Raw genomic sequence first — 9,606 nt, 5'->3', positions numbered from 1 at the left:
AAACCACAGGGATCCCTAAATCAGGCAGCACTGGGAAAGGAGGAATGGAGAAATTGATTTTGGAAGGCCAACAGAAAAATGCACATTGCAATATATTCTCTGGGACATTGTCCTAATTGGGAAGGGGTGCCCATGCTGAAGGTTCAGAAGGAGAAAGAATCAAGAAATTGTTAGTTGTGGACACTTTACAGTTTTTCCTCCCCTGAATATTGACTGGAAATTCTGCCTTTCTATACTCCTGTCTACCCACCCCTTTTTTTTCATTGTGTGCTTCTCTTTACAGTTCATGTCTTCGTTTCTCCCCTCTGTCTCTCAGAACCCCAAATCATGTTTAGTATGAGGTGAGAGAGCACAGAGCAGGCACAGCTAAGGGGTGGTGAGAAGATATCCCAGTCTTACCCATTCCCCCACTTTTCCCCCCAATGCCCTTCCACACCTGGGTCCGAGAGCTCCAATTATATAGGAATAAGATATTTTTAGGGTGACTTCATAATTAGTCATGAGTGTCAAAAGACTATTTTGCCTATTCATTCAAATTATTGCTGGTTTTGAGGTTTGATTCGTTTTTATCCATTGTCCAATATTCTATTGCATTTCTGCATTCAATACATTGTTATTGATTTTTTGCTCTTTTTTTTATTAATTTTTTTAGAGAGATAGAGAGAGCACACAAGTGGGGGAGAGGGGCAGAGGGAGAGAGAGAGACGCCCAAGCAGGCTCCCCCCTCAGTGCTGAGCCTGATGCGGGGCTTGATCCCACAACCCTGGGGTCATGACTTGAGCCTAAATCAAGAGTTGGACCCTCAACCAACTGAATCACCCAGGCACCCCAAGTTTTTGCTCTTTAAATTTGTAGTCATCGATGACCACCATGGGGCGTGCAGAGCGGGCCACACTTCATGGCTTCATCAATGCATGGATCATACCCAAGGACCTCTACCTCTACAGTCATCACCTTCTGACTTTTTCCTGACTCTTCTCTGCTAATCTGATAGTGCAGTCAGCCAAGACTCTGTGTATTGATTGGTCTGTAGGCTACTGGTCTATAGAAGCGCTTGGCCTCACTTATTTCCATCCTCACTATTAGTTTAGAATTCCAATGCCAACTTTACCCAGTACTCTTCTGACCTATGCAGTGCGATCAGTGAACTCCAGGCTGGGCCCCAGGACTGCCAGAAAATATTGGAGGTGAGACAGGGAATCTGACTGCACATATGAGTATCTGGTCATTTCTCTTTTTGGTGGGGGAAGAAAGCCAGTTCTGCAGTTCACTTCCCCATTGGCATTCGCAGAGATGCTGCTCTCATGATCCCTGGGGGTAAAATTTGCAAAAAAAAAAAAATATATATATATATATTTTTTTTTTTCAAGTTCTGCAAATTTTTGTGCTTAAAGAAGTTGCTTTCTATTTTTCCCCCTCCAGCAACAAAGACTCTGGCAAAACCCGTCTCTCCTGGGCTGGATGCCATGAACAAGAATCTATAGGAGAGAAAGCATTAGAATTAAGTGTAATCTCTAGGGTTAGATGACTCACTTAGTGCCTTTTCCAGGCACATATTGGTTTGCTGATTTGTTATGCTTCCCCTTGCTCTCCCCAGAATGATCAAGAATCACCCTGTTTAATTTTCTGACTTGCTGTTACGTACTGCAACAGTCATTAATCAGTCAGAGTTCTGAAAGTATCAATTTATCGCAATTTGTTTTCATCAAAGCACGTTTACAATGACATGAGAAAAAGAAATGATACTTGTCTTTCTTCACTGCCGTTCTCCCAAACTCCGGAGAATTTGCTAGGGCAATGGCAGTGTCAGCATTAAAACATGATGTACTGGGGCACCCGGTGGCTCAGTCGGTTAAGTGTCCAACTTTGGCTCAGGTCATGATCTCACGGTTCCTGAGTTTGAACCCCTCATCGGGCTCTGTGCTGATGTCTCAGAGCCTGAAGCCTGCTTGAGATTCTGTTCTCCTTCTCTCTTGTCCCCTCCCCTGCTTCTGCTTATTCTCTCTCTCTCTCTCTCAAAAATAAATAAACATTAAAAAATTTTTAAAAATGATGCACAAACTTTCTACCTGGAAAAGACGCTCACATGTCTCATCAAATCAGCAGCCAAATCAAATTAAAAATGTAGAAAAGCAGATGACTGCATACCCAGTCATTCCAGCTAAGGAGTAGAAACTAACCAAAGGTGTCTTGGGCGTGTTTCATTCGGTCTACTTTCGGGCTGCACGGGTGAGGGACATAGCACCCAGGGGGAATTAGCTGCATTTGTTTCCAGCTGATGGATGTTTAAGGCCAGGATCCTTATCAATGCCACCCCACCCTACTCGTGGACCACCTTCTAGGAGGCTTTTTCTGACTTCTTCCTGGACAAGTAACAAAGCCCAAATGATGCATCCGCCACCACAGTTAGGCTTTTCTGTCAATCTGTGACTCTTCTGTGCTTTTCCTTGTAGAGATTTGAAGGTTTGTCATAAAACTCTCCCATAATGCACCATTTGACCCCAGTGATTTCTCTCTCACTGTAATTTGAGATGCTGCCCAAGGTGTAAACACTGGTTAGAATTCCAATTTCCCTGGGCTTGGGTTATTTTACTAATATAATGAATATACACGTACGTCTTTGTTAACATCAACTAAACATTCAATATATAGAATGTAACTTGCAAAGTTGACGTATTAATACCCCTACAAAAAATTTAATAGTAAACAGATAACTTGGGGTTTGGGTTGTTTTCTGATGCTCAATATTGCCTTCTCTGTCATTGTAACTTTTAGGATTGGATAAATTACAATCTAGCCAGGCCAGATGAGCTTGAAAATTTCCTTCTCTGAATCTATTTTTGTCCCCATTTCTGGTTTCCATCTCCTGGGAGCAAGAACTGTGATTGTCTAGTTCATTTTGCTAAATCAGACAACACATATCTTCTATTTCTTTATCCTTCTATGAAGTTTTTTATTTGTTTTTTGTTTTCCTTAGGTCAGGTCTTTCTCTAGGCGCTGAATTAGGCCTGATTCTAGAAGGCAAAATCTGGGGCATGGGGGTGTTGGTTAGCACTAAAAATAATTACAAAGTCATGTTACATAATTCCTCAATGAAGAGCCCTTATGAGGAGCCATCAATGGTGGTCGAAATCACAGGGTTGTTATTTATTTATCTTATTTATTTTATTCCTCTGTTTAAGTGAAACAGAGGAAAACCCCATCCACAGGGGGACCAGTCAAAAATGCCTTTTCAAAAATGTCCTTTAGACTATCAAAATAAAGATTGTAAAGCCTAACAGCTCATATGAGTGTCGGGAGGATATGGTTCAAATGTTCAGTCCAAGGAAGAGAAGAGTTATATATGCAGAACTCTAGGCTCACTTAAAAAAAAATAGACTCTTACTCCATTTGATTTTCTAATGACCTGAAGATTCTCTGGACATTGGCAAAGCCTAACAGACTAGCCAATCATAAATGACAAGAGCCACACAATTTCTCCTGTGGACCACTTAATTGTTTATTATGACCAAACGATATATTATGTGGTTGACCCATGAATGATAATTCTAACTTCTTTTGGCGGGGGGAGCACAAAAGTCTGTTTGAATTTTAGTATCTGAGATTTTAGTTCATGATACTGAATTCTTTGAACATCTCCTATGGTGTTATCAGTCTAACTGTGTGGGTCCCTTCAAATCCATATGCCAAAGTCTTGATCTCCAGTACCTCAAAGGTGCCTGTATTTGGAGATAGGGCCCTTAAGAGGTAACAAGGTTAAAATGGGTTAGGGTGGACCCTAATTCAATCCAACTGGTGTCCTTATGAGAAAAGAGAATCAGGACACGCAGAGAGACACTAGGATGTGTGAGTACAAAGGAAAGACCAAACGAGGACACAGTGAGAAATGTTTTTGCAAGTCAGGGAGACAAGTCTCAGAAGGAACCAAACCCTGCCAACACTTTGATCTTGGACTTGTAAATGTGAGAAAATAAATTCCTGTTGTTAGAGCCACCTGGTTGCTCGTATTTTGTCATGCATTCCTACCAAGTGGCACCATGCCTATCAGCAAACTAATACACGAGCTGTATCAGCTGTTGATCGGGCTTGCCCAGAAATTCGGATAATGTTGGGTTATAATGACTATGCAACACATTAGACCAAGCTGAGTTTCCATACCCAGAATGGACTAAAACTTTGGACTAGAAATTTTATTTCCTCTAAGGACTCTATATGAAAGACTGTACAGTCATCTGACAGTGATTAAGAAACTTATTTCTCAATGAAAACCAACCTCCAGTTCTACCTCTCCACATATTCTTCTATGAAGAATGAAAATTCCCCTTGTTTGGCGCAGCGAAAGTTTGCTATAACACATTCGAAGTGTGTAGCAGACTAGCATTCCTTGCTTTTTAGAGTTTACTGACCTGCAACCGGTCACCCTTCTGCTTAGCACCTTCATGACCCAGAGGATCCACTGTGTGAAATGTCCTCGTCCGGAAGGGCTGAGAAGTCCCATTGCAAGCCATCAGCGTGGCAGCTGGGCATAAACAGGACAGTGGGGGGAGCATTCGGCATCTGGATATCGATGCATCAAATTGCTCTTCGGGTCCTTTTGTCTCCATGACCTTAGCCATGGTGTTTCAGGTGCTAGGTTGGAGTTCACCTGTCCTCCAAAGACACTCAAGTGTGTATTTTGGTCTCTAATTTTATTTCAATATAGCATGTGGTTTAAAGGAGGATGAAGTCCAAGGGGGTTCTTCTCCGCAGCGGTCAAATTTGTGGGTTTGGTGAGACCAGGTGCCATCTTCAGCATGGAGTCATCTGATGCAAGTGACCTACACTTCTACCAACCCCACACTCATCTTAAATGTTAGCTGGCACACCGTGTTATGTCAATACAGTCCAGAATACGTAAGATTGAGACGTCTCCCACGTGTCTCCCACTTAACTCCCTTGTATCAGTTAGAGCTTTTTGATGCAAGCAACAAAATACACCCAGGCTAAGCTCAGCAAACAAATGAACTATATCCATATCTGTATCTAGGGGAGGTCGCAAGATTAAACAAACAAAACACACACACGCACAAAACCCAAAACTAAAGAACAATGCAACACTGACAACCAACAAGTAAAGCACCAGACAAAACAATGAAGAGAAAACGGCAGCTCCAAAATGTTTGGGTAGTGAGAGCGGCCAGAGTTTTGCTGGGCATGGCTGCTGGAATTAATCAGTTTCAACTGGCCTCAGTGTCTTCTTGACTCGCACACGACTCTAGTCTAGGGAGGGACTGGACCTCTGACCCGTAGGAATAGGTCTTTGTCTGGAGAGGTCAAGGCACCTTGAGTCTCAACAGTTCCATTCTACCTGTGCAGTGAGGCAGAGCCCATTCCCCTTGCTCTCCGCACCCCCCAAACTCATTATGGAAATTTCGCAAGAAGGGGAGAAGGAGAGTGGCAGCCAGCAAACAGCCAACCTGAGCTTCTTCCCCAGGGTGAGCTGCACGTGAACATCACTTTGGTAGTTTGGGGACACTTTAGCGCGCATACCCGGCAGCGTTTCTCGATGCTCCCTTCCCAACTGGCCGCTGGCCCACCCATACTGTCTGATGGACAGAAAGTGTCCCTCCTGCCGTGTCCTCTCCTTGGGGCACCCATCGGCTGCTCTCGGGGACCCTCTGGATGCTCCATCTCAGTACATCTGGCCCTGGATTTGTGGCGCACTCGTTCTGAAGCCCTCCGAGATGTTCTGGAACAAAGGAAAGCTTGTTCGTGTAAATATTATTATTAACAGTCATTATCGGAAACAAGGAACATCTTGATAGCATGAGAAAAAGAGGAACCAGTTCTGATTGGGTGCCAAGAGAAGCAGCTGCGTAGCTGCCCAGACGTGCTGGAGAGCTGCGCCTCACTTTTGCGTTTTGGTAGAACTTCCCAGAAGGTGGGAGCCTCCCTGGGAGGTTCTAGGTGTTGCAACGTGAGTCTATGTGCTTTAAGGCAACGTAAGCTTTTTCCTTAGGCTGGCTGCATTTGCAAAAACTCCCAAGAACCACATCCTGTCCTTCTGAGGCTTCCAAATGAGCATGTGTGTTCATGAGGCAGAATATTTCAGACCTCCTTGGTTCTGGGAGCAGGAGCCCATTTGTGTCTCTTCCTTCTGGTACCCCAAAGGTCCAGAGAGTTGGGGTGCAAACGGAAGGAGGTCCACCTGGGAGTGAGAATCATTCAAAGTCACAACAAAGTGACATTTCCTATTACGATTAAACCAATCACAAAATCCAGCCAAACGACATTGCGAAACGACACCCCCTTAGTTGTTGTACTGTTGCATAATGGTTAAGGCGTCCAACACTCAAAGGAGACACGCAGTTGTATTGAGTATGATGGCACGAGACAGAGCCAGAATACTCAGTGTGGTATTCACAGTGGTTTGACCCTCCCTCTACTGAGGAAGTTGTGAATGGAACCAAGAGCTTCATGGCTGTACGTGTGGCAGAGGGAGATTTTGCTGGGAAAGTCCTTGTGGCGCCTGTGTAACTTCCTGCTTCTATGGGCTAGAAGGGGAGAGGATATAGAGCAGATAGAAACAGGAGAAAGTCACAGGATGCCTCTAAGGAGACTATGAGCTTTTCTGCTTAAAGCAACACGACTCTGCTTGGCTGCACCAGCAAAACCATGGGAAGGGAGTGAAGTCCACGGATCGTAGGAGTGTATTCAGGGAGGATTGGAATGGTCAGGACGGGTCAGAGAGCAAAGTTCTGGGCAAGCTGGAAAGACTGGGTCCTGCCTTGGAAGCATTATCCAAAGCACAATTCAGGGATGGAAATCCAGGAAAAGAAACTTCCAATTGCCCAGCACTTTCTCTGCCCCCAGAGCTTGGTTGACACCTAATTAAAGAGATGATATGGTGAGATTTTCAGTGTCAAGGAAATTTGGTGCTTATTGGTTTGAGTCTGGAAGTGTGGAGGAAATCTTATTTTCTTAGAAGGGTGATAGCGAACCTCTTGCTTACAACAGATTTGCTTTTTCTTGGGTGAAAAATTTGATAAGGGAGAGAAGTCCTTCCACAACCACTCCCCCTCCCCCCGCAAAAACCACAGCAAAGGGGCATGCTTCTGTGATAAAAGGGAGACTGAGGGATCTCTAAGGGGCTGAGCCCCTAAACTATAAGGCTGCTTTTCCTTCCTGAGTGGGAAGGACTGGAGCTCAGAGCAATGAAGGGGGTTTTGTCTGGGGTGACGGCGAGGGGGGTGGGTAAAGAAATGAAGTGGGGGGACTTAGAGAGGAGATATTCAGGTGAAGCATGGAAGTGTCTCATGGAGATTTTATTACGTTTTATTTCTAATTGTCTTCCCCTCTTTTTGTGAAATTTTTGGTAGAATCTAAATGACCTGCCAAAAGGAAAAAGAAATACTGTGTGGCTGGATCTGTTTGGCAGATGGGGCAATGGGCTGTTGATCTCATGTGGTGTGTTGGTGGTGTGTGTGTGGGGGTAGTGGTTTGTGGGGGGGAGGAGGGAAGTGGGGGAGGGGTGAGGAAGCCAAGGCTACCCATGAGACACCTGCCACATCCCATTATACCATTTAGCCAGCTACTGCTGCACCTGGCTCCAAGCTAGGCCTTTTAAAAATTAATTAATTAATTAATTTAGAGAGAGCACAAGCAGGGGAGGGGCAGAGAGAGGGAAAGACAGAACCCCAAATAGGCTCTGCGATATCAGCAGAGAAGCCCCACTTGGGGCACGAACTCACAAGCTGTGAGATGGCCACTTGAGCCGAGACCAAGAGTCAGTCGCTGGGGCATCTGGGTGACTCGGTTGGTTAAGCGCCCTTGATCTTGGCTCAGGTCATGATCTCACGGTTGGTGGGTTTGAGCCCCATGTCGGTCTCGGCGCTGTTTGTGCGGAGCCTGCTGGGTGCTTTCTCTCTCCCTCTCTCTGTCCCTTCCCCGCTAGTGCTCTCTATCTAGCTCTCTCAAAATAAATAAATCAAGTTAAAAAATGTTGTTAAAAAGTCGGTCGCTTAACCAACTGAGCCACCCAGGTGCCCCCATGCTAAGCTCTTTTCATATGTTATCTCATTTAATCTTTACAGCGTTCCAGCAAGGCAGGCACTAGCACGTGTTTGGTTAAATCTGTGTCGACCGCCTTCCTCCTCGGATAAGAGGCCGTGAGCATCTCCCCGGCAGAACTGCTTTATCTTTGTATCCTTATTGTCTATCGTGGGGCAGGAAGGTACTCACGAATATTTGCTCAGTTGAGTTGAACAGAGAAGGAAAAGAGGATTGGAGATGTAGATCTTCTAACTTCAGTTAGATCATAGAGTGTTGATTGACACATCAAGTGTGGATTTCGTCTTAATTGTTGAAGTAGCTAGCAATTGAAACAAATTGCTGTTATTTGAATCAAAGGAAAGGACAAGGTGGACCGGCAGCATGGAAGTTTTTGGATCAAAACGTCCATTCTATTTGTCCTAGCTTATCGACCTCCAGCAGGTAAGAGCTCTATCGTAAAGCTCTAGTCAGTGCAGCCCTCCATCTTGCATGAAAACACCATTTTGACATGCTATTCTGACGATTGGCTATCGGGTCAAGGGTGAGCCCCAGTGGTATCCACAAGCTAAAGCTTCTCTCTGAGCTGTCCTTTGGCTTATAAAGGAAAATAGGCACAACAAAGCTTATTAAAACAACGCAGATTTTTAACAATGACCTTTCTACAAAAAAAATATCAATGTTTGGTTGGCAATAGATAATAAGGATTATGATTCTGGCCATTAGACGGAGGGAATGGTTTACCATAGCTCTTTACTCTTTACATCTCTCTCCACTGTGGTGTCTTCTTCAAGTCTCCATTTGTTTACCTTGCTTAATTTGGCACGAGCAGAGCAATCGGAGAACAGCAGAAAATCACCGCTAGAGTGGAAACATGATAATCAGTGGTCCCAACGCCGCCCAGCTTCAGAGTCTGCCTAGACAGTAATAAGACTACCTAAGCTTACTTCGTTTTTTTCTAAGAACTTAACACAAACCATGTACTTTCCTTTGATGAGATCGTGCGGGCTGACTGAAATTTGCTTATTTACTTTTGGCAAGATTTTATCAGCCTGTCTCTTGCTGATTGGAGGCTCTGCTTAGCAGCTGTATAAGTCCTTGAATGAAGACATGAGAAGAAAGTGGAATTATTATTTTATAAGCAGTTCTTCGGTGGTAAAAATATTTTCATACAAATATTCCTTGAGAGACATGCAAATAAAATGACCTCTGGAAAGAACTGTTGACAAGACATTTCGTCTACTCTTCTCAACTCTTATTCATGCGGGGGGGTGGGGGGGTTGAGGGCTGAGGGTGAAGTTGGCCTCAAGGCCAGGAGGCCAACATCGTTCTCACCCCAACATGCATCTGATTCTCCACGATGTCTCAGATCGTTTGTTGAGATGGTCGAAAGCTCATCTCCCCAAGTATTTTTGTTCAATGAGAAGGCTGTGTATTCTCCACGTTCTCTCCCTGGATCCTGCCACTTCCAGTCTTCCGGTAAATCTAAAGGAATGCCAAATCTCACTTTGGGCGCCACAGGACAGGTGGGTAAAGCCCACCTGATGACGTGGACTGTGATCATGTGGTTGAAGTGAC

The 9,606-nt window shown here is 44.5% G+C and overlaps 1 long non-coding RNA gene across 1 annotated transcript; it reads right to left on the bottom strand.

The window, feature by feature from the left end:
• Window positions 1-3,827: 3,827 nt before the first annotated feature.
• Window positions 3,828-8,981, bottom strand: LOC115521155. The gene is made up of 3 exons (XR_004343937.1): window positions 8,773-8,981; window positions 8,221-8,350; window positions 3,828-5,728 (listed from the first exon to the last, which is right to left on the bottom strand). It is a non-coding gene; the product is annotated as an uncharacterized LOC115521155 (long non-coding RNA).
• Window positions 8,982-9,606: the final 625 nt, after the last annotated feature.

This window comes from Lynx canadensis, chromosome C1 (genome assembly GCF_007474595.2).
Source record: "Lynx canadensis isolate LIC74 chromosome C1, mLynCan4.pri.v2, whole genome shotgun sequence".
NCBI classification, from domain to species: Eukaryota; Metazoa; Chordata; class Mammalia; order Carnivora; family Felidae; genus Lynx; species Lynx canadensis.
This window is presented reverse-complemented; position numbering and strand designations above follow the sequence as displayed.